This window comes from Schistocerca piceifrons, chromosome 6, assembly GCF_021461385.2.
Source record: "Schistocerca piceifrons isolate TAMUIC-IGC-003096 chromosome 6, iqSchPice1.1, whole genome shotgun sequence".
Taxonomy (NCBI): domain Eukaryota; kingdom Metazoa; phylum Arthropoda; class Insecta; order Orthoptera; family Acrididae; genus Schistocerca; species Schistocerca piceifrons.
Window position 1 is genome coordinate 430,726,150 of NC_060143.1, and position 26,145 is coordinate 430,752,294.

Genomic DNA, 26,145 nt, shown 5'->3' on the forward strand with positions numbered 1-26,145 from the left:
TGCCGCCCTGCGATGTCCGTCGAGTGGGTTGAATCGCCCAGCAGGTGTGTGCAGTGCCAAAGGTTGACGAGAACGTTCTCCCTTTGCTCATCGCACTTCGAACTGTCATTTTCAACCACGAAATGTGTGGGAATCAATGCTCCGGTAAAATGTAAGTATCGTTTGACTATGGCTTCCCGTCGGGTAGACTGTTCGCCGGTTGCAAGTCTTTCGATTTGACTCCACTTCGGTGACTTGCGCGTCGTTGTGAATGGAATGATGATGATTAGGACAACAGCATCCAGTCCGTGAGCGGAGAAAATCTCCGACCCTGCCGGGAAAACAAACCCGGCCCCTTAGGATTGACATTCTGTCGCGCTGACCACTCAGCTACCGGGGGCGGACAATGCTCCAGTGAAACGGCTGATTTCATTGAGGTCTTTTCTGCCACTCCCTACAGGCTTTTCCTGCCCATTCCGAGTGGCAGTGTAAATGAAATGTTTTCCTTGGCCACTTACAAGTAAATCGCGTGATCTGAACGTGGAGTGTGGCGCTTCTGACCTCTATCGCAGAGACTTAAAAAAAAAGGTGAAATATGGGTAAGAGGGCCTGTGATGTGCTTCCCATCTTTGGCACATTCACGGTGGTATTGGCCAGAATTTTGGTGAAATCTGGTATCACTGTGACATCATTAACCCTCTACACACGTCACATGAACTTCTGAGCGGTGGCTTTCTTTTCGCAAGTGTCGACACGTTGCTGTCTGAAGCGTCGTAGAGCCCGAGGGTGACGTCGCAGGGCGCCATGTTTTTGCACCACTACAGAAAAAAGGATGAAGGCATCTTTGAGTCATCAAACTTTTGTGACGGAATGGGACTTAAATCTTTTGCGCGGTGTAGTAACTGAAGATAGTGAGAATAACTTTTTACTCCAGCAGCTAGACAACAACTTACAGCTGCAGAGGTCCCAGTAGCTGACAGCTGCTGTCACACGCAGTCCGCCTACGGTCTAGAGTACGTCGTCATGCTATCTGCATCAAGATCTACTAACCTCGAACATGCATTAAAATGTGGTATAAGCCCGAATGGTTTGTTAATAGCATTCTGTGAGGAAGAAGAATATGACGATTTTTAAATTGTGTGGAAGAACAGTTCCTTTAAAAGGAAGTGATAAGATCACCATGTATTCATATTAAGAACTGACATCTCCGAATAGACTGTCTATGTGTACACTGTACATAATTATAAAGTATTTCTTGCTGACACAGCAATAGGATGTCTAACACAATGTAAAACTATACAGAATTGTACAGAAGATACTGCTGTAGTTTCGTTTAACATGCATTATATATATATTCCAGCAAACGTTTTCATCACATGCTTATTCATGATGTGACAACCGCCGCCAAAGCACTTGATCCATTCGAACATTGGAAAAAATGGTAAAAACGGAAAAAAGGACAGATGCGGAAAAATCCCGAAAAATACGGATATTAAAAAGTAATACAGGATATTGTTATTTATACAGGGAGAGCATTCGAAATTTGAGGTGTAAGCACTAGATGAAAGTGCCGACAGCGCGTCATGCTCCAGTTGTACCTATATGATAGCTGCAGTTGATCAGTATTTTTTAAATTATCTGCGAAGATTTGACAGCCGTTGTTAAAGTGTATTCTGTGTTATTAACATAAGATCAGGTGTGGATTTTACTCCCTACCATCCAGTTGTCATACAGATTCATCATCCAGCCATAGTATCTAACAAAAGATGTTCTTCTAAAATGCCTGCCTTGTAAAATTAATGAAAGCATGCTTTGCTAACTATCAAAAGCGAACCCTTACATAAACACTAAAACCCATCGCTTGTGGTGGATGTGAAGTGTGTTGTAATATTAGTTAGCACATCATGGACAGATATGTTGCCTTAAGCTATCTTAAATACAGCTTTATGCTTACAGGATCTAGCTTTTTGACCACCTAACAACGTTGATGCTCACTGATACTTTTATCCTATGTTGGTAAAACAGAATAATGGTGAAGCTACGCTGTATACCGAACAGGGATGTGCATCATTGACGCTTACTTCGATTTCATCAGAGAATTCTAAATATGATCACAGAAAATAATCGAGTCCCCAAAACGTCGATAGTTTTAAGATTGATGTTAAATGATAAATTTACAGAACGCCGTAAGAAACCAACATACAAGCAAGGTAAGGTATTCAGCCACCCAGTCAGTTCAAAACAAAACCATACCTATCACAAATGTTCCTACTGTTAGCTGAAGTGCTGTTGTTTAGAATAGACATAATTTGTTTTCAATTAGAAACTTCACTTTCGAGGTAAAAAATGGTTTTGACAAAAAAAAGTTCCAGAAAGAAAATAAATGTGTACACGTTTCTAGAATATTCGTCACATTTACATAATTATTGACTATGTACCTACCAAATTTGTGTTTCATGTACAGGAAACTAAGCTCTACCTGCTGATAGTCGCGTTTATTATATGGAGATAATTATTCAGCAGTCAGTATAACACGCACCATTCCAAAAGTGGATACGGTTGATTCCTAAACGCGATACATTGTCGCCTATAGCTCAGCCACCTCCCGCACAGTGGTGTATTGCGGGTTGCCGGGGCTCCGCCACACTAGCGGGGCAGACACAAGTGCAGCAGTGAACTCATGGCTGATAAAGAAAAGCCTCAAAACTAAAAAGGTGTATGCCAAAAGGAGGGGGGAGGGGGGCAGAACGGTGACAAAAGCTGTGGCAAGTACACAAAAAGAAAGGAAACTGAGGAGATTGATTATGATTCTGACTCTGGATGATGTCGATCTCTTTGGAGAAAGCATACGAGATCTTATCGCAAGCGAAGATGGAAAATATTATATCTTTGTTAAATTCTGGGGAGCAAAGAGAAATTCATACAGCTATAGATATGTCTGCACCAAAAAACTCTCCTGTTTTTGCATTAGTGCTAATATTTCAAATATTGCTATAATCAGTACCTATACCTGCTCGGATAACCCCGGATCGAATCAGCCCGGAAGATTAACGTACGACGGTCGGTGTGCTGGTCTTTCTACATGTGGCTTATAGGCGGTTGCTCGCCTCTCACTAGGTGAATATCGGGCTAATACCCAGTTCCAGTCTGAGCTATACGTTCCGCAGACATTTAGCAATCTTTAGAAGACTTTAACATGTATAACACTACACGTAGACAGTAAGGGCATTCGAGCACTCCTTAAAATAGCCATGACAATTCCGTTAATAAACACGCCGACCCTATATCGATGCGAGACAAACGCATAAGGAAAAGTGGAAGAATTGTAAGTGGTTTCTACAGATTACAAGTTCACTTTATACACTCCTGGAAATTGAAATAAGAACACCGTGAATTCATTGTCCCAGGAAGGGGAAACTTTATTGACACATCACATTATCAAACTGACAGAACCACAGGCACATAGACACAGGCAACAGAGCATGCACAATGTCGGCACTAGTACAGTGTATATCCACCTTTCGCAGCAATGCAGGCTGCTATTCTCCCATGGAGACGATCGTACAGATGCTGGATGTAGTCCTGTGGAACGGCTTGCCATGCCATTTCCACCTGGCGCCTCAGTTGGACCAGCGTTCGTGCTGGACGTGCAGACCGCGTGAGACGACGCTTCATCCAGTCCCAAACATGCTCAATGGGGGACAGATCCGGAGATCTTGCTGGCCAGGGTAGTTGACTTACACCTTCTAGAGCACGTTGGGTGGCACGGGATACATGCGGACGTGCATTGTCCTGTTGGAACAGCAAGTTCCCTTGCCGGTCTAGGAATGGTAGAACGATGGGTTCGATGACGGTTTGGATGTACCGTGCACTATTCAGTGTCCCCTCGACGATCACCAGTGGTGTACGGCCAGTGTAGGAAATCGCTCCCCACACCATGATGCCGGGTGTTGGCCCTGTGTGCCTCGGTCGTATGCAGTCCTGATTGTGGCGCTCACCTGCACGGCGCCAAACACGCATACGACCATCATTGGCACCAAGGCAGAAGCGACTCTCATCGCTGAAGACGACACGTCTCCATTCGTCCCTCCATTCGCGCCTGTCGCGACACCACTGGAGGCGGGCTGCACGATGTTGGGGCGTGAGCGGAAGACGGCCTAACGGTGTGCGGGACCGTAGCCCAGCTTCATGGAGACGGTTGCGAATGGTCCTCGCCGATACCCCAGGAGCAACAGTGTCCCTAATTTGCTGGGAAGTGGCGGTGCGGTCCCCTACGGCACTGCGTAGGATCCTACGGTCTTGGCGTGCATCCGTGCGTCGCTGCGGTCCGGTCCCAGGTCGACGGGCACGTGCACCTTCCGCCGACCACTGGCGACAACATCGATGTACTGTGGAGACCTCACGCCCCACGTGTTGAGCAATTCGGCGGTACGTCCACCCGGCCTCCCGCATGCCCACTATACGCCCTCGCTCAAAGTCCGTCAACTGCACATACGGTTCACGTCCACGCTGTCGCGGCATGCTACCAGTGTTAAAGACTGCGATGGAGCTCCGTATGCCACGGCAAACTGGCTGACACTGACGGCGGCGGTGCACAAATGCTGCGCAGCTAGCGCCATTCGACGGCCAACACCGCGGTTCCTGGTGTGTCCGCTGTGCCGTGCGTGTGATCATTGCTTGTACAGCCCTCTCGCAGTGTCCGGAGCAAGTATGGTGGGTCTGACACACCGGTGTCAATGTGTTCTTTTTTCCATTTCCAGGAGTGTAGTACTTAAAATAGGAAAAGCAAATAATTTTTGTAACTGAATCTGACGCACATTTCATGCCAGAAATACAGTAGATATCTCCCCCCTCCCCCAGCCCCACCAGAAAAATCCCAATCACACATCACACATATGTACCGTTATGTGTATTCTGTCTCATTTTTCAGACCCCACCTTCTATCTTAAGTATACGTATTGTAACACCCTACCCGTTGCTTGTCCGATTTTTGCGTGTGTTCGCCCCTGACAAACAACTTACAGAGAAATTGGGAGTGGAACTGTATGCAAAAATGGATAACGCTAGATTTAAATGTGGCCCTGTCACCCCTAATTAATCTGCGGTGGCAGCGTTGACGATAAATCACACCCGTTTTTACTTCCAAACATGAACGATCACGAACACTTAGGGTGTTCAGTGACATCAAACACATACACAAAAATAAAATAGTGCAAAAGGGTGAATTCAGGATCAACTACTGAAAGTAAAGGCTCTACTGAATCACAATAGAGGAAAGTCCACTGGACCTGACGGGATACCAATTCGATTCTACACAGAGTACGCGAAAGAACTAGCCCCCCTTCTAACAGCCGTGTACCGCAAGTCTCTAGAGGAACGGAGGGTTCCAAATGATTGGAAAAGAGCACAGATAGTCCCAGTCTTCAAGAAGGGTCGTCGAGCAGATGCGCAAAACTATAGACCTATATCTCTTACGTCGATCTCTTGTAGAATTTTAGAACATGTTTTTTGCTCGCGTATCATGTCATTTCTGGAAACCCAGAATCTACTATGTAGGAATCAACATGGATTCCGGAAACAGCGATCGTGTGAGACCCAACTCGCCTTATTTGTTCATGAGACCCAGAAAATATTAGATACAGGCTCCCAGGTAGATGCTATTTTTCTTGACTTCCGGAAGGCGTTCGATACAGTTCCGCACTGTCGCCTGATAAACAAAGTAAGAGCCTACGGAATATCAGACCAGCTGTGTGGCTGGATTGAAGAGTTTTTAGCAAACAGAACACAGCATGTTGTTATCAATGGAGAGACGTCTACAGACGTTAAAGTAACCTCTGGCGTGCCACAGGGGAGTGTTATGGGACCATTGCTTTTCACAATATATATAAATGACTTAGTAGATAGTGTCGGAAGTTCCATGCGGCTTTTCGCGGATGATGCTGTAGTATACAGAGAAGTTGCTGCATTAGAAAATTGTAGCGAAATACAGGAAGATCTGCAGCGGATAGGCACTTGGTGCAGGGAGTGGCAACTGACCCTTAACATAGACAAATGTAATGTATTGCGAATACATAGAAAGAAGGATCCTTTATTGTATGATTATATGATAGCGGAACAAACACTGGTAGCAGTTACTTCTGTAAAATATCTGGGAGTATGCGTACGGAACGATTTGAAGTGGAATGATCATATAAAACTAATTGTTGGTAAGGCGGGTACCAGGTTGAGATTCATTGGGAGAGTGCTTAGAAAATGTAGTCCATCAACAAAGGAGGTGGCTTACAAAACACTCGTTCGACCTATACTTGAGTATTGCTCATCAGTGTGGGATCCGTACCAGGTCGGGTTGACGGAGGAGATAGAGAAGATCCAAAGAAGAGCGGCGCGTTTCGTCACTGGGTTATTTGGTAACCGTGATAGCGTTACGGAGATGTTTAATAAACTCAAGTGGCAGACTCTGCAAGAGAGGCGCTCTGCATCGCGGTGTAGCTTGCTCGCCAGGTTTCGAGAGGGTGCGTTTCTGGATGAGGTATCGAATATATTGCTTCCCCCTACTTATACTTCCCGAGGAGATCACGAATGTAAAATTAGAGAGATTAGAGCGCGCACGGAGGCTTTCAGACAGTCGTTCTTCCCGCGAACCATACGCGACTGGAACAGGAAAGGGAGGTAATGACAGTGGCACGTAAAGTGCCCTCCGCCACACACCGTTGGGTGGCTTGCGGAGTATCAATGTAGATGTAGATGTAGACAATAATTCTATTATAACCTTCAGATCAATGCTGAATAAAACACAATTAATAATTTACAAATTATCCTCCTGGCTGGCAATGGCAGTGAACTGTGTTAAAATTGGTCCAAAACGCGATCTCTTATAACTTGGCTGACCGACTGACATCGACACAAAACGTAAAATACGAAGAGCCACTACACCCCAAAGTAACGTGAAACCTCTGTGGAAACAGCAACTGCACTTGATTCAACTATTTAACGTTACTCTTAACACAGGCCGAAGCGGGAGCGATCTCACCGTAATGTTCCTGTTGGAGCGGCGGTTTCCGACGGCGACCGCGCGGCTGTGCGTTTGGCGTGTGGCGTCTCGGGAAGTACACTCTTACACTACTCGGACAACAGTCCGCTGTGTCCATAAACTTCTCTATTTGCAACGATCTTCCCGGCAGCAAAGAGCTGGCGCGGCTAACGTCCACTCAGAATGAAAGACCAAGACGGGAGACGACTTGGCTAACGTCCTCTCAGTACGAGAGCGCAGAACGGAAGACCTCTACCGAGAGTCCAGCAAGATCGCTCTTCACCTTTGTTTTCTCACCTCAACTTTTACCGAGCGAATCACATCACTAGAAGCTCTCAAAATACCCAGTTTGCCAGTGCCGACCAATGTACGGCCTGAGAATAGGCTGGGAAGAACCACAGCTGTGGACAATAACACGTTTACTGGAAGTTTTCTCCGAAGAGACCACTCTAGATTTTCACGGCAAGATTCCCCGTCGTAGCGAACACAGATTCTTGCATTGAAAGTTTGTTATTCGGAACTCCTGGCTTGCCCCACTCGAGTTACTCGAAGGCGTAAAATTAGTGGGACACAGGCGAGAGCACGCACAGGAAAGCCCGTCCAGCTTTCCACTGCTCTGTTTTGGTAAACACTTGAACACTTGTAGCCGCACATCCTTCAGAGGTTGGCGACCGCTGTGCCCTCTCTAAACGGATTACAGAAATCCCCCAGTTCACCATTCATACCTTTAGGCTGTGGCCTTCGGCGGCTAGGCAGGGACGAAAGCAGAGCTCTGTCTCGCGTACTGCCATTCCGCAAAATCTTATAATCACAAAATCGCGGAATTCTCTCGTGCCAATGCGTTTGTACATAGATTTCCTACACCGTAATTTAGAGTATTACTCCAAAAAAACCTAAAGTGTCACGTTAAATGGACTCATGTAAGGTGCAAGGCAGTTGCCATCTTACAATATGAATATCACATACATCATATTTTCGACAAGCCGTAACATGTTTAAGTATTTCAATCCAAAAAACGATAAACTCTTATTTTTGTAGTCTACGTACGTAATTTCAAATACAGTGTCAGTTTAAAGCAGTTTATAATACTGCCTAATATTCACAATTTTTCCTAAAAGTTCCTTTTTTTCTTTTATAACATAGAAAAATTTTGTGATTTTATATCATGTTTAGGTCACCTTATCCTCTATCTAATACTGTACTTATGAATCAATAAATAGAGAAATATTTAACATTAAATATGCTACAAAGTTAAGTCTGTAGACTGTGAAAATATCATTGCTTAGAGAAGTTGTGTTGCGTTGTTGACGTAGATCATAAACTATTTTTTGAACTCTACGTTAGAAAATAACGATGTGGCTACACAGCTCAAATACTTAAGTGCAGCTTATGTAGCTTTGAATAAAAAAGTACCAATTATGTGGTCCCATGCTTCTAACGGATCTTATTTTAAAACTGAAACATGGCATTACAGATGATAAGTAAGTTGTGATTCTACGTCGGTTTCTGTTCCAGTCTGCGAATTATTCTTTTCTTGTGCTACTTTATAATGTTCACTCCATTAATCAAAATTGTTTCGCTGTTATCCCGCGTTGCCCACTCTTCTTCATACAATGAAAGCATGAAATGAACGAACAATAAACGCATTAGACCACGCGTACATATTAGAAAACCAATGTTCTAGCTTTAGTTCGCAAAAAAGATATAGTTCTCCCCCGTCCGTGGGTACTTTTGAGAAGTTGCAAATGGATTTCACTGGTGTATGTGCCACATTCAGAAAAAGATTTGTTTGAATGACGAAAAATTATTAAGAGTGGTAACAACTAGCCTCATTCTTTTTCTCTTTCTTCGCGAAATCAAAGGTAAATTTTTAACATCAGTGTTACAATTTCTTCAGACTCTTCAGTATCGATATTTTAACATAAATGTTTAAATTCTAACATTCCTAACACTAAAATAATGTCAGTGAACAGAAGCTCGACACAGATCTAGACGCGACAGAATAATGTAGTTATTTCCAACCCTCCTTTTCTATCTTTACTTTGGACAATCATTGGCTAAATACGCCTTTCTATTAACTGTTCTGTTTCAGTTTTACTGTTAGTATGAAATATAGAATTAATTTTTTATAACAGCAAGTGCATGCTACTACATTTCTGTTCTGAAAGGGAACGTTCAGGCAGGTTCAACAATGAAAAAATACCTTTCCGTGTTATGTATTAAGTGGTGGAGTCACTATTATTTGCGGGTTATTATTGGTATTCAGTTTTACAAACAGCAGCACCGGATAATCAAGACTAATGAGGACCCGACGATGAATGGGCAGAAAACCTATAATCCGAAATCCACATCTTCCTAACCGGCAATTGTTATTTGACGTATTTACAAAATATGTTACATGCCACGTTTGATAGCAGAGTGCAGTTCGTGCGTTACTCGTAGGAAAGTTAAAGATTGTTCACAAATTTGCACTATTTCGTATCAGTTACTTTCAGTTGACTTTTGGTAAATAATCTTCCACTTTAATTCTGATTTTGTTTATCATTCACCTTTTTCTTGGCGGTAATTTTCAGTTCCGTAAGGGTGAAAATGTCAGCATATCCGAACTAATTTTGCATTGAATGCTGTAATATCAGATGAACACATATGAGTGCTTGGGTGTGTGTGAAGACGTGTTCGCCGGTGGCCTCGGCTTAGCTCTCTTCCTCTACCGAACTCACCTTACACTGAGATCACAAAAGTCATGGGACAACGATATGCACGTATACAGATGGCGGTAGTATGGCGTACACAAGGTATAAAAGGGCAGTGCGTTAGTGGTGCTGTCATTTATTCTCAAATGATTCGTCTGAAAAGGTTTCCGACGTGGTGATGGGCGCACGACGGCAATTAAAAGACACTGAACGTAGAATGATAATTGGAGCTGGACCCATGGAACGTGTGATAGTAATTGAAAGATTTTGAACGTTTAATGGTAGCTGGAGCTAGACGTTCCAGGGTTCTAGCTCCAACTACCATTCCGCGTTCAAAATTTGATAGTTTCCGTCTTGCGGCCATAATGACGCCGGGAAACTTTTCACATGAAGCACCAGAGTATAAATTGGATTGGATTGTTTGGGGGGAAGAGACCAAACAGCGAGGTCATCGCTCTCATCGGATTAGGGAAGGAAGTCGGCCGTGCCCTTTCAAAGGAACCATCCCGGCATTTGCCTGGAGCGATTTAGGGAAATCACGGAAAACCTAAATCAGGATGGCCGGACGCGGGATTTAACCGTCGTCCTCCCGAATGCGAGTCCAGTGTGCTAACCACTGCGCCACCTCGTTCGGTACCAGAGTATAAATGACAGCTCCACTAATACACTGCCCTTTTATACCTCGTGATCACTATACTACCGCCATCTATATATGTGCATATTGCTATCCCATTACTTTCATCACCTCAGTGTATAATATGAAGAAAATTAATTTTGCACATTTTTTAGGAGATATATATTCCAGAATGAGATTTTCACTCTGCATCGGAGTGTGCGCTGATATTGATATTGAGATATATATTGTTTCCTGGCACGAAAATTAAATTATTTAACTACTAATTATGAAAGGGTTGTGATTTATGACCTATTTACATTTTTCTATTATTTTCATTCGTCCATTGAGTCTTTTATAGGAGTTAAATGTCCACCTAAAGGTTCCAATTGATAAAATGTAAACTTACCAATTAAACAACTCATTACCTTCCTTGTTACACATAGCACATTGTCTGGCTAACTTGCTGTGAGGTTGAGTGAGAGATCATGAGTGATGTAACTTAGCGTAAAGAAAAAACTAACAAAAATAGAAATAGAAATATTAAAAATTCAAAAACTAATAAAATAAATAAAACAGTATAAAATACCACCCTTGATCTCCACCCTAAACTCCACTGTTATCCTCCCTATTATAATAAATAGACTATTAAATACTGTAGGCCAGTGATGATGCCTACTGTTGTATATTTTCTTCTGTTGAGCTGCTTCACTATTAACCATTGCACCAGTGTAGCGTTCTGGAACCACTACACCGTTAAATTAATCCTATTACTAGGATTCTTATTTACTGTAACCTACAAATTACCTTGACACGACCTTTGGCACGCAATATTCAATACATACGAAAACGTAGTCTGTGAAGTTATCACGTCCAGTACTAAATATCCTCCAGAGACTAAGTCTTTGTGGTGTACTGAGATACCACACATGAATGGTCTGCGACAATTGGTACCAGAAGTATTGTGGATGTCCCTCCGCAGCAGGAACGTCTCTGGACGCAACCCAAACACGCTGCCCGCGAGAATCACACCTCGTGGAGCGGCAGCACCACCAGGAAGAGAGACGCGCGTTTACAGAGCCGTGCACGACCAGAAGATGTTGCAAGTTGTAAGTCAGCCAGAATCCAGCTAGGGAGTTCCTGTAGAAAGTTCGTCGTGTCCCGAAGTCGTTGAATTAGACAGAAACAGTGGGTTATAATTAAGGCGAGATGGCCAATGATCTATTCAGTGCAGAAGCACACTAGACTCGGTGAAATGCCGCGAGTAATGAGGATAAAGTGCAAGGAATACTACGTCCATAGTGGGTCGATAAGTTGAAAATTTGTGTCTGACGGGAGGCGTGGTAGGGTAATCCGTGTAGTTGCAGTGACCATTGTGTCTGGATGGCTTAGTGGTCAGAGCGTCTGCCTATTAAGCTGGAGACCCGAGTTCGAATTCCGGTCTGGCACTAATTTTCAACTTTCCCTAGTGATTTCAGTCTATGTCCGCTCGCAGCTAAGGTCTGTAATTCCTTTGTGTCTTAATATATTTTACTATTAGTCTACGACACTTTCGTTATGCATATACTACCATAGAATCTATGCATCCGTCCAACTAGGGCACCTTTATCAATCTTTTTCAGCGGCAGCAGGATTTTCAATGAAGTGGACGCCCTTAGTGTACAACAGACTATAAATGTGATGCAACACTACGGCTGTGGTTGTTCTAATTACAAGTCTGTCTACCAATACGGTGTATTCCAGTATAGCGTCTTCCAGTAATCCACGACAGTGGGTGGTAACATTGTAACTGTGACTGCTACTCGATCCGGAGTAGAATCACAAGTGCAATCCTTGGGCCGCAGTAAGTAACATCGCGCCGATTGTTGCTTTTGGAGATAACGAGCCCGTTGCCTCTTGGCTCTCCTGGCTGGATTATGTCATCAAAATCTCTGACTGGTGTCAGTGGTGGGTGCAGGAAAGTATTCCATCAGCTGCAGACAACCTCTGTGGTCATCCACACAGCTTGTGTTGCTCTTGGCGCGCCTGTCGTGCATGCAACCAGGAACACAGGAGTACTGGAAGCGACGTCTATCTGGCAGGGGTACCCAGAGAACACACAGTAGCTGTAGGGGTAGCATGTTAAATTAAAAGCAAAACAAACATATAGTTGCAAAAGTCGGATTTGGAACAGTACTGCACAAATTCTGAATAGGGCAATTTGTACAACGTAATCAACTGGTGAATCACGATTTTAATATTACGCGTTTCAGGACAACCTATTATCCAATATCTGTGAAACAGGGGATACATAGTCATGTAAGAAGAGCAAGAACAATGACATGGCGAATCACAAGGACGTTCATAAGTTACAAGTAAAAGATATATACCACGTGCATCAAATTGTTCAGATAAACTGAAGCTATATGTTACATACGCAGCTATCAGGGGCAGACGGACTGTTACAGAGTGAAACAAAATTCTACCGGTAGGCGGTGGAAGTGTACCCTCAGCTACACAGCGTCAAATGTGCTGCAGTTTCCAAAAATACATGAAGTAATATAACCAGCAACATCCAAACTACTGTATAAAATATACAGGGCGAGTCGCGTAAGGCGTGTTTACAGTCTGCAGCCGCTTTCGACCGCCTCTACCTTCAATCGTACAATATTTGCCAGCGTCTTTTAAGAAAAGTTTGAATCAGTATAGCAACATGCGTTACATCACTATACGCGTCTTTTCCAGAGCGTTCGAACGATGGTAAAAAAAAGTATAGCGTCCCATTTAAAAACACATGTACTTGCTTCATTATCTCGGTCACTACAAACGTTGTTATTATTGTGCATGTACCAACTTATGTGCCTCATAGTCCGCTATGATTCGCCGAACACCGCTTGTCGTTCGTGCAGTCGCCCCCGGAATAATGTGAGTGTTACGTCTTACGCGACTCACTCTGTATACAAAATTAACTGGTGGCTTATAAGTACCAATATAGGTGACAAACGTTTTTAAAAAATTTAAGTAAAATAAGAAATACTTTAAAAACTTAACAGACATTTACAATAGACCAAAGACCCTTTTGATGCAAATCTCCACGCTAATCTGCCCTGCGCTAGCCTCTTTATCTTTGAATAATTATTACAACCTGCTTACTACATTAGAAACTTGGTCTGCACTATTTTTACACCCCACACTTCCTACCACAAGCTGACGATTCCTTGATGGCCCAGGATATGTCCTGTCAACTGATCCCTTCTTTTAATAAAATTGTACCATAAATTTTGTTTTCCATTTCGTTTCAGTACCTCGTCATTACATTTATCCATTTAATCTTCAGCGTTTCTCTGTAACATCACATTTCATGCTTCTTTTCCCTTCTTACCTGAAGTGCTCATCGTCAATTTCCGTGAAAGGCTACACGCAATACCAAAAGGTACAGAATAGACTTTCTAATTATTAAACTTATATTTCGATATTAATAAATTCTTCTTTTCATAAATGTTTTCTTGTTATTGCCAGTCCACATTTTATGTACTCTACTTCGGCCATCATAAATTATTTTTCTACTTAAACAGCAAAATTCATCAATGACCTTTAGTGCCTCATTTCCTAATCTAATTCATTCAGCATCGTCGGATTTGATTCGAGAAAATGGCACTATCCATATTTCAGTTTTGTTGATGTTCATCATATAATCTATTTTCAAAACACTGTTCATTCTGTTCAGCTGAACTTCCAAGTCCATATCTGACAGAATTACAGTGTCAAATGAAAACCTCAAAGTTTTTGTTTCTTCTCCCAGAAATTTCTCCCTTCTCAAATTTTTTCTTTGGTTTCCTTTAGTGGTTGCAGAACGTGAAGGACAAATAACATTGGGGGGAGAGTGGAATTCGCTATATCGTATACTAAATAATTCCTGAAAGCATCTCATCAGTAGCGAAAAACTCGGTGTCACATTAATTAGGCAGAATTTCTCTTGTAGCAAGAAGCGAACACTCTCCAATGTCGCGGGTTTTTCGTGCGCATCGTTTCGTGCCCTGCGAAGTGAACGCCTGCACCAGAGACCTGTTGACATCCCCGCAGGACGCACTTGTCGTGCTGGTTGCCTGCCGTCACGGTGCGCCTGCCTGGTCACTCGCGAGTTCTTCCAACTCACTTTAGACGTTGATCGCTTATACATACAGGAGGAGAATCCGAACCACATCGATAAACCTTTAGAACCTCATCAGCGTTCTCTGTATATATACTTGTGTGTGTGTGTGTGTGTGTGTGTGTGTTTGTGTGTGTGTGTGTGTGTGTGTGTGTGCGTGTGTGCGCGTATGTGTGTTAGGGTGAGTGTGTGGTGAACGGTACATAGTGTATCACTATCATTTCCGCCCTTCTACATCTTCATCTATACTGTGCAAACACTGTGATGTGCATGACAGACGGTACGTCCTGCTTTATCGGTTATTAGTGTGTTTTTCCCGTTCCAGTCATTTATCGAGCGCAGGAAGAATGACGTTTCAAGTGCCTCCGTGCATGCTGTAAATAATGTAATCTTGTACGGCAGAACAATACTGACAGTGGGTAGCAATTTTCGTGGGCACTAATTGTATTGGGAACTAGTTAATCTTTCCAACCTAACGGTAACAAGAGGTATCGGAGGCCTCTTCACAAGGTCTGTTCACAAGCAGTGTCCTAGCGTCCGTCCTACGTATCCACTCATCAATATTACTGTCGATTACATGCACCAGTCCAAATTTTTACTTGAAATGCGCAGCGTGTAGGGTGTCATATCCTATTTCTACTGCATCAAGACAAAACACACACAACTTTTATTAGTCTACCAATTTGATGTCTTGATGATTATGTCCCAGCACAGTGACAGCACGTAGGTCCGGCTCTCTGAATCCAAGGCTGTAATGAAAAGTAATAACGAGGGGGCTAAGGCTCCGACACTACCAAACAAGAAATCCGGTTTAAAGTTCAGGGATGCCAGCAGCTTTACTTAAACGTTATAAATAAGAGGACAAAGCTGTAAACCGCTCGTAACTGATATATAAACATTATATTGTTCACACAGTTAAGAATGTTGATACATTTCACAAATATTGTGTAACGATAAGCATTTCAATGCTGTTTTTGATATCTTGCTATTGAGAATATCTGCCATAATGGTTGTCAATCAAATCAGAATTTAGACATGAAAGGATGTTAATAAAAGAAAATCGTCTACACCTCACTCCATCACATCATATCAGCTCAAATTAAACTTTATAATTACTAAGTGAACACGATGTCTCTCAGAGCCAGTGGCGTCACACTAACCTCACCATCCCTACGGGTGCAATATGTATGGTTATGTAGTGCCATAATTAAAAGCTGGTTTTTAAAACTACGTAACTGGGCTTTCTCGCTATAGCTTCCGACTATGCTCAAGGATCTTCCACTTCAGTTTTTTCAGCGTCTCTGTCTCACTCTCTCCTTAGTCAAAAAAACCTGTGATCACTCGTGTTGTCCTCCTCGTATGTGTTTAATACCCCTGTTAGTCCTATTTGGTGCAGGTCCTACACATTTGAGTAATTTTCCAGGTTGGGTCGCACGAGTGATCTGTAAGCAATCTATAGCATTTTCGCAATATTCTGCCAATAAACCGGTCTGCCATCTGTTTTACCCAGGAATGACCCATTTCATATCCCTCCAAAGTATTACACCCAGATATTTGTATTTGTTGACCGATCCCACCTGTGATTAATTGTTATTATGGTTATTGATGGTGCAGTGCCATAGTCATGCAGTATACAATATTTTTTGAAACAATGCACAGCCATTTTACCGCATGTTACTGTATTATTCTCCTGTGCATTCTACCATTATCGAGTACAATGCTAAAAGTTCTTAAACCACTGACACGTCATATCTGGTAAAGTCAGCCAAAAGCAGGTAAACAAAACTACCACTTTAATAGTTACATCTTAAAGGAATGTGCTAATCTTGTTTACCTGATTTTGGATGACTTTACCAGATACGACGTGTTAAAGGTCCAAGAACTTCTAGCATTGTTCCCCGATATTGGCTAAGAGCCGAAATCTAGATTATACAGAAGAACATACAGTAATATACAGTCAAATTCCGGTGTATTCTTTCAAAAAACGATGTTATAGTCATAAAATAATAGATTTTTTTCTATTTGTGAAGTGCAAAATTTTAAATTTTAAAGATTTAAATCAAGCTGCCAATCTATGCGTCACTCTGAAATCTTAACAACTAAATATTTATGTATCATCTTTCAGATAGTTCATCATTATTGATAACTGAATCATCTACTAGAATTCTCAGGTTACTATTAATATTGTCTATAAGGTCATTAACATATAGCAAGAATAGCCTGGGTCCCAAAACACTTCCCTGGGCACATCCAATGTTACTTCTACATCTGTCGATGATTCTTCAACCAAGATAAATTGGTGCGCCCTCCCTACCAAAAATTCCTCAATCGTCAGAAATATCGCTTGATACCCCATACGATCACGCTTATGATAATATGCATAGAAGTGGCAGTAAGACAAATGCTTTACGGAAGTCGAGAAAAACTGCATGGATGCGAGGCTTTGAATATGTCATACGCGAAATTGCAAATTGAGTTTCAGATACTTGCTTTTTCGAAATGCATATTGGTTGGCATCGAGGAGGTCATTTTGTTCAAGATACCTCATTATGGTTGCGATCAGAACTTTCTATCACTGCCCTTCACAAGGGACAAAATTTCTCTACTTTTCTCGTAATGGTCATTATGTGAGAAGCATGTTGCAGAGGCAGTGTGTTTGTTGACTCAGTCTGATCACATTCAGCTACAAGAAGGTTAAGGGAAGTGATTTACGAAACTACCATTCAGTAATCTTGGCATGTACCTGTTTTAGAATGTCTGAATACACTATATTCCAAGCTCAAACTTAATGACGTATCTCGATCAGCATGCTCTCCTCCATGCCACCCCGAAACTAAGGTCATATGGCCATTCGAACACAACCCGTGCTTTTGTCAGATGGAGACCCGAAAGTCATCGATCAAGGGAGTCAGGTAAATGCGGTATTTCATGAATTTCTTTTTTTTTTACTTCTGAAACGCATTTGATTCATTAACGCAACTGCAGTTACTTCCGAAAGTATTGTCGTATGGTATCTGAAGCAAAATTTCTGAGTGGACTGGCGATTTCCTAGTAGGGAGGACGCGACATCTTTTCTTGGGTAGAGAATCATTGACACATATAGAAGTAACTTCGGGTGTGCTTCAGGGAAGCCTATTGTAAGCTTTCTCTGTTTATATTATATATGTTCACGTATGACTCTATAGACAACTACAGCAGTAACTTTAGACTTTTTGTAGATGATGTAGTCATATGTAATGAAGTTTCGTCTGCGAGGAGCTGTGAAAATATACAGTCATTTTTGGAAAAGATAACAAAGTGGTGCAATTATTGCTAACTTCCTTTAGATCTTCAGAAATATAAACTTTTGAACTTCACAAAACAGAAAAATGTATGACTTCAACATCAACGCGTGCCACAATTGGAATCAGTGAACTCATACAAACACATGGGTGTAACACTTTGTAAGAATATGAAACGGATCGATCACATAGTCAGAGTCGTAACTAAAGTAGGTAGTACACTTCAGTTTATTGGTAGAATACTGAGAAAATGCAATCAGTCTTACAAAACAGTCGTGTGATATTTACTAGAATATTGCTCAAATGTGTGGGATCCATACCGAAAAGGACTAACAGGGGATAGTGAACGTATACAGAAAAGGGCAGTACGAATGATCACAGGTTTCTTTGATCCGTGGGAGAGCGTCACGGAGATATTGAAAAAACTGCACTGGAAGGCACTGAAGATAGACGCTACCTATTCTGTGACAGCCTGCTTACAGTTTCAAGAACGTGCTCGGAGTGAGGAATCTAGGAGTATACTGTAGCTCCCCTACGTATAGCTCTTGTAGGGGTCGTGTAGACAATATTAGACAAGATATTTAAGATAATTCTCATTTATTGTTCTGTCTCAGTTGCACACTTTTTTAATTCGAGTAAATGTTTCGATCACACTGAATCATCATCAGATCTAAGTAATTACATCAGCAACCCGTCTTGTCTACTCAGTACAAGCTATCCACTCGTAGACAGTTACTGAATTCTCTCAAGACGTTTATGTCGACTGTAGTGAAAAGAATAGAGTAATTGCAACACTCACAGTAGTGGCATTTAAGTGGACATTCTTCCCACGCTCCATAAGTGAATGGTACGGAAACAAAACCTAATAGAGGTACAACGTGCAGTCGCTCTGACATGCACTACACAGTGGTTTACAGAGTGTATGTAGAATGACTCGTTCCACATGATTACGATTTATCGTGTAAATGATCCATGGAACGTGAAACTCACTGACAAGAACCACCTTTACCACGTTACACATGTGCCAGCAGTCTAAAATATCCAACAGTCCGTGCCACAAACGAGTCCTCAAGGACGTGTACCAAATAATACAAAGAAGCTCCAAGATACTAGAAAAATAATGAAATATACTCCAGATGAAGCGTCTGATTTTTATGTTGCTATTTTGGAATGGCCAACAACCTGGCCAACAACCTCAGAGGACAGTGAGTAAAATATTGCAGTGCATATCGTAATTGCTGTATTCATATATAATGTCCCATGTAAAACCATGTTTAAAAAGTGCGTAACGTGTTGTTTCGTACCCAAATAGTGTAATACTTTATTATTTGTCTTATTCATTGGAAGAAGCTGCTACGTCCACCCAACAAGCTGACATAAATATTTCACTCTTATATGAAAACATTTGTTTTTCTTGTATGTTTTATAAAATGTGTCTAAATGGTATATAAATTTTTCTAGAGAAAACATAAGTAGTATAATGAATTATTAATGTGTCTTATTCATTGGAAGTAGGAGATAACTCTAGCAAACAAATTGCAGGAAATTTGACACATTTTACTTGAAAAGAGTTATTAGTTTTATGCGCAGTCATTCGGTAGTCTGCTATCCTTAAAAAAGCATTTCAGGTTAAAATTGTTAATAAATATTAATATAAACAGTTTCATCTCATTATCTCAGAAGTAGCTCACATTGTCTTAACCCCCTTCTCCAAATCACGATTCGTTTACATGTTCGCACACAAAAATTACATGCTATAAACAATAAATCTTGCCAGTTGGTTCTTCTTGTGATCTGTCCATCTCGTATGATTATGTAGATCATGTTACTCTGCGAAAAAAAACTTTTGTTTTATGGAATTGACAGCTTTACAAACAACTGGTTCGAATCGTATTTAACAAAGAGTATGCAAAATATTCTGCTGAACAGTTCAAACTATGTTGTAAGTAGAAAAAATTCTAGGAACTGGGTAAAAATGACGAAAGGATTCCCACAGGATTCAATTTTGAGCCCACTCCTCTTTCTTACATATGTGGAAGAATCTTCCCTTTTTATTTATTTACTTTTTTATTTATTTACTAGGTTCCATGTGATCATGTGGGCCAAAACTACTTGTTCATGGAACGAGTCGGTACATAGTTTACACATTGCTGATTAGAAAAATTTATACAAATAATTCAAGAATTAATAAAAAACGAAAAACGGTATACGAATAAATAACAAATTAAAAAGAAGAATTATTAAACTTTGCGAGTAACTCTTGTACAAAATAGGAGTGTGCCACAAATAATTTTTACAAACTTTTATTTGAATACTTGGGTCTTATCATTCAGTTTATTTCTACTGGAAACCTATTGAAAATAAAACGTGGTGAATAGTGCAACTATTTTGCATATATTTCTGTAGAATGGTTCAGGAAGTGGTATCCAACTGACCGAATGTTGCAGTTCCTTCTGAATGATTCAGTATAGTCCACAACAAACCCCATAACAGAATTATATCGAAGGTAGAATTAAAATTCCGAGCCACATGAACAAGGGCCTACACGAAGTTCACGAACTGACACAGCACATCAGTCTCATTGCCGTTTTCTGGTTAAGAATGTTTTCGCTGAGAGAACAGAGTTGTCCTATATTATAACACCATACGAGATAATATGGTGAAAGTAAGAAAAGTAAAACGGTCTTAGTGTTCCAGTGTCGGTGAAGATTATTCTAATAACGGATAGGACCATTGCGTTTCTGTTTGACTACCATAGGGCGAAAGAATTTCGCTCTTACAAGTCTGCTGTGTCAGAAACAGTATGCATTGCCTTGTGTTACAGTTATGCGTTAGTCTATGACCAGAAAGCCAGATGCCTATGTTACCGACTATCGTATTGGCTACATCATATATGTCACATTACATGTCTTTCACAATAACACTTGCGTCATCTGCAAACAGAACACCTTATCAGTCAATTGGAAATTTTTAGTGGGAGGTCATTGTTGTATATGATGAAAAGCAATGAATCCAGAACAGAACCCTGTGGCAATGCCCCCTCCCTCTCCCTGCCCTCACTTTACATAACCCCACAGGTTCAAAGCTCTTCCTTATTTTTGCTTTCTATTTTCCAGATATAAAGTTGGGCTTCTTCATTAATCCCATAATGTTCCAACTTATGCAGAAGTATGGAAGGTCCATACCATCAAATACCTTTTTTAAATCAAAGAAAATACCTATTCTCTTCACCTTATCGTTTAGTTCTGCTAGCGCCTCACACACAAAAGAATAAATAGCATCTTCTGTGTATAACCTGAAGCCAAAATGAGATTTTGACAGCAGAGTATATGTACTGATATGTGCCACTATTGTCTCGTAGAACTCTCGAAAACATCTGAGAAGACTGGTATCAAATAAATTGTATACATTAACATTTTCATTATTTTTGGTTTCCATGCCTCATTCAGTAAAAGCGGAACCATTACAGGATCGCTTTATTGTACGTCTATCTGTTTGTCTGACGCTACAACTGTTAATACATCTTGTTCCCTGGAGCGGCTAGGCTTATCAAGTTGAAATTTGTATAGAGTATTTAAAGTTATAAGTCATTGAAATAAAAAGATACGGCCGATTAGTTTACATATTTTGACACTCGCAAGCTATCTCAGCAAAGCCCATAGGGTATTTGCTGTTGACCTAAAATCATGACAAGAAGCAAAGTTTCACAGTGAAAGTAAAGGAAAAATTCCGAAAGTTTTTAAATTGTAATTATATCAGACAAAAAATCTTTTTGTTATTAGAACTTATATTTCATTCATGATCACTCAAGAGAATCATAATGAAATATTACTGCATGCACACCATGTTTGAGTATGGAAATAAATGTTTTGTTCAATTTTCTCTCTCTACATATATAAACTGAAAACCCCTGCTCACTTCTTTTTGTATACCCGGGCTAGTCTCAGGCACTACTATAGAGATTTTGATACGATCTCGGAATTCCCAGGAACGATATTTTGCCACTATCGTTAACGATAACAGACAAAAATCATCAAGATTCTCTATTCCTGGAATGGATGAACTATATATAAAAATAAAGTTTGAATGGAACCTTCAGTGCGCAAATCCTGTTTGCACTTGTCCTTTCTTTGTTATAATGTGATTTCACGAAGGGGTATTTTAACCTGGTGATTGAATACAGCACTAACGTTTGGTGCACGAATCTTCATAAACCTACTTGAAATGTTATGATACCCATATTAGTATTTACTCTTTAATGCTGTAATAATTTATTCAGTACAATCGTTGCTTGTTTCCTGTAGCTGCATGGGGATGGTAGTCTCAGAATACCAGCTTTCTAGAGTTTTACGTATTCACCTGTACCATTAAAACTTTCATTTAACTTGCCGACTGTTGACAAGAAGTGATTGTTCAATCTTTTGTACACATCAGCCGGATCAGTAAAAGTTTGATTCTCAGACGAGAGAGGTCTAATGTGTTGAGCATCCACTGTCTTACCTCATAACTCTTTTACCATTGACCATAAATGTTTTTTTCAGAGAGCTGTTTATTCTTTTAGTGTCATTCATTGTTTCTAATCTGTCTGATTACGTTCCTCTCAGCACTCTGAAGCTTTGTTTATATTAAAATCCCATTACTGGCCTCCTGTTACCTCCAAAATGACATATGATATTATAATGCGCTAAGTTATAGAAATCAGTTAACTATTAATATTGCATACGAGTCTGCGCATTTTTAATCGGAAAGAGCTATTAGACCTAAAGAAAATGATAAGCGATTAAGAAATATATTATATTTTTCATTTAAGTCGTTTGCATTGTAGACTTCTTGTTACGTTAGCCCTTCGAGATTGGCTTTAAATATCTGCATTGCCAGTGGACACGTATGTCTAGCTCTTTTGTTTACCGCTTTGTGATATGTCTGTTCCCTGATTACTTTCATGATACTGTGTTTCAATGTCTGATATGGTATTATCAATTTTTTTTACATTCTGCCTACCGACTAGAGAACAGTCTATGGCAAATTTGTCTGCAGTCTGAAATAGGGGATCTGTGCCATACTTTAATGAAAAGGTTTTTTCGAAAATTCAAATCTTCCTGCCCAGCCTCCAAATATTTGATCTTTACAATATTTTATATGTCACCTCTCTGGAAAGAGACACTTCATTTGGCACAGACGGCCACTCCTCTCTTCTGCAACGAATTCCATGCCTGGAAGTCAGATACGACATACCCTTCCAAAGGAAGTCTTAGTATTTCTTCGCTATGTGAATGATACTCTGAGATACAAATAATGTTAGAGTGAATATCTATTAGTAATTAGTGTACCTTATCTATGCCAAATGTAATGTCTCATTCCAGAGAGGTGACACATAAAACAATTGTAAAGATCAAATATTTGGAGACTGTGCAGGAAGATTTGAATTTTCGAAAAAAAAAAAAAAAACTTTTCGCTAAAGCATTCCACAGATACCCTATTTCAGACTGCAGACAAATTCTTCAAGCAGAGATATTTTCTGCCTGACTTGACAACTTTTTGGTGCAGGACTCTGCTCACCCGAAACGAACCACAATACGTATTGAATAACTTATTGCAAAATAACTTCCTCGTGTTCAATAGACATTGAGCCTTAAAATCTTGTTTCCAACGTCCAGACGTATATCTCGAGGATTTCATTTTCGGTTCGCTTTCCTTCATTCTGCAGACAGCCCTCCTAATGTTTTCAGCTGCCGTCCTCAAGATTTCCACACGCCTTTATCTCCTGGTGGGTGGAATATTGACTACCTCTTTAATTTTATCTGCTAATAGTATGAATTCCATCTCGACTGCTGCATGTGATAAGCTATTAATGACGCCTGGAAATCAGCCAAGAAGACTTCTCAGTTGGGTGTGAGAATACGATTGGTTCAAATCCCCAAGTTGAACATTGTTCTCTTCATGGGAATAGATGCAGGTTGGTAACAGGTTCTTTCTCCAATGAAGAAAATTTTCCAGTGTTGGAACCTAACCTGGAGTCCACTTTCTGATATTACTTTACTTCTCGTTCCAAATCTTTCAGGAAACCCTCAGCAAAAACTTTACATAGTTTTTGCAGTACCACTCTGGAGCAGCATAAAGACAATTTTGACATCAATTCAACAGTGACCAATACATATTAATGACCGACATTGATTTATTCACTGGACCAGATAAATTTGTAATGGCAAAGTCTCACAACTTCACTGATACAACTGGAAATAGTCCCGTCTTGTCCAGTACCCTTGCTCGTTTGGCTCATTGTCAAGTCTGACAAGTCTATAAACTTTCCATATTTTCCTCTACAGAAACCGGCCGGTTCCGAAATTCCGACGCTGTGACCCTATGCAACAACATTTCCTACCATTTAACGGTTCCCAAAAGATACGCGGTGTCTAAAATATATTTGCAGGAGGCGCCAGATAAAAGGCGCCCACTGTTTATTAACTATTCTAAATGTCTAAATATTATTAATTGGTTATTTGGTGGACGCTCTTTTGCCATAGACCACTTTTCATAGTCATGAGCTTCCTATTGAATGAAACAGCGATTATCATTCTGTAATTTCGCCTGAATACCAAGTCGTCTGAAGCCATATAGGCATTAATTGAATTTAGACCTGTATTCCATCAATAAAAAACCGCGTAACGGAAGTTTAACTCATGGATTTCAGATTGATCGGTCAAGGAATCAACCTGACTAAATGTTTCCTTCTATTTGTCCTGCAGGATACGTGAGAATCGCGTGCTGGTATGTACATTGAGGAAAAGTTCAGCGAACTAAATTGATTCGATGCCGAGTTCTATTCCTCAATTTCAAAAGCACATAACATGTATAATTCATTCGCCATGATTCCATAAAGGGAAAGTTTTGGTTATCATAATCATTCAGCGAGGATTGTAATGATTAAGGAACGCAACATGGACACACAGTTGCTCTGACACACAAAGATTCAAACACTCACAGCATGTCCGAAGGAAAAAGTCACAATTTTCCTGTAACGGATGAGTTGTAAAAGATGGTTTGTGACTCGCAACGATAGTAAACTTGAAAATTAAGTAGATCTGACGCTTGACGTAGATCGTAACTGGATATAGCACAAAGACGCTTCCATCTAAAGCTAGTTAAACGAACAGCCTGCTTCCCACTAGCGAGAATCCAGTACTATTCCTGACTTTCTAAATTATATCGAATGGTAACACGAAAAAACTGAAGTATCTCCCATCCAGCATAATAGTCCAAATGCGCCTCGTCGAACTGACCTGCCTGCAGAACAGCGATTGACTGTTACTAAAACACTTTGTACAAAATCCAACCTGTCACAGAGACCGTAAAAACTTGGAGAGGGTGAACTGAACAATGGACAAGACGAAACTTGTGAGGTACTAGGCATCTCCTCCAATAACACGACGCCTGTTTTCCTCGATCAGAATTTTCCATCGATTCAGCGTCTAAAACTTGAACGAACGCGTGGCTTGCGCGAAGTCACGTGGTAAGGAGGTCCGCGTACGTAAGTTCCCGCCGAACTAGCTACTCTAGCCAACTTCGAAAATTAAACTCACCTACCGTTCCGAGGCCTTTGACCCAGAACTGATGCAAGAAAGTCGACCTGAATTCATCCATGTGCATGCGTTTCCAATTTCACCCACATATTCATACAATCTAACAGTCACCCACGTTTAGGAAAGATGGATAAAGGTACCTAGTGTGCCGAATATCAAGCGCATGATAAACGAAAATAAAACTCTCTAAATTCGATTTGCAGAGTGATCTTTGCTCCTGGGATGGTAAAAATTTTAGGAAAGGAGAAAGAAACTACACAGAACTTGACAAAACAAAAAATTACGTGAAAGGTGTATTGACTGCCACAAAGATCATATAAGTGGTGGACTGACTGCCGCATTTCGCCATATTTGATTCCAATCCCCGTACTTCCATTGCAATATTGCGTGAGAGACATACAGCTCTAGAGATTCCCCGTGGCGGTGCGCAACCAGAGATACGTGGAAGCATTGCAGGCTCTGGCACACGCCTTAATTTGCAGGGGCTTGTGCTCCGTCTCTTGGACGATTAGATTAGATTAGATTAGATTAATACTAGTTCCATGGATCATGAATACGATATTTCGTAATGATGTGGAACGAGTCAAATTTTCCAATACATGACATAATTAAGTTAATTTAACAACATACTTAAGTTAATATAACAACTTTTTCATTTTTTGTGTTTTTTATTTTTATTTTTTATTTTTATTTTTTTTATTTTTTTTTAAATTTATATCTAAAAATTCCTCTATGGAGTAGAAGGAGTTGCCATTCAGAAATTCTTTTAATTTCTTCTTAAATACTTGTTGGTTATCTGTCAGACTTTTGATACTATTTGGAAAGTGACCAAAGACTTTA

The 26,145-nt window shown here is 40.6% G+C and overlaps 1 protein-coding gene and 1 non-coding gene across 2 annotated transcripts in view; both read left to right on the forward strand.

The window, feature by feature from the left end:
* LOC124803366 overlaps nt 1–26,145 on the forward strand; it is a 401,666-nt gene that overhangs the window by 14,258 nt on the left and 361,263 nt on the right. The gene's annotated exons all lie outside the window — the stretch shown is intronic.
* Trnan-auu lies at nt 11,693–11,765 on the forward strand. Its single transcript has one exon. It is a non-coding gene; the product is annotated as a tRNA-Asn (tRNA).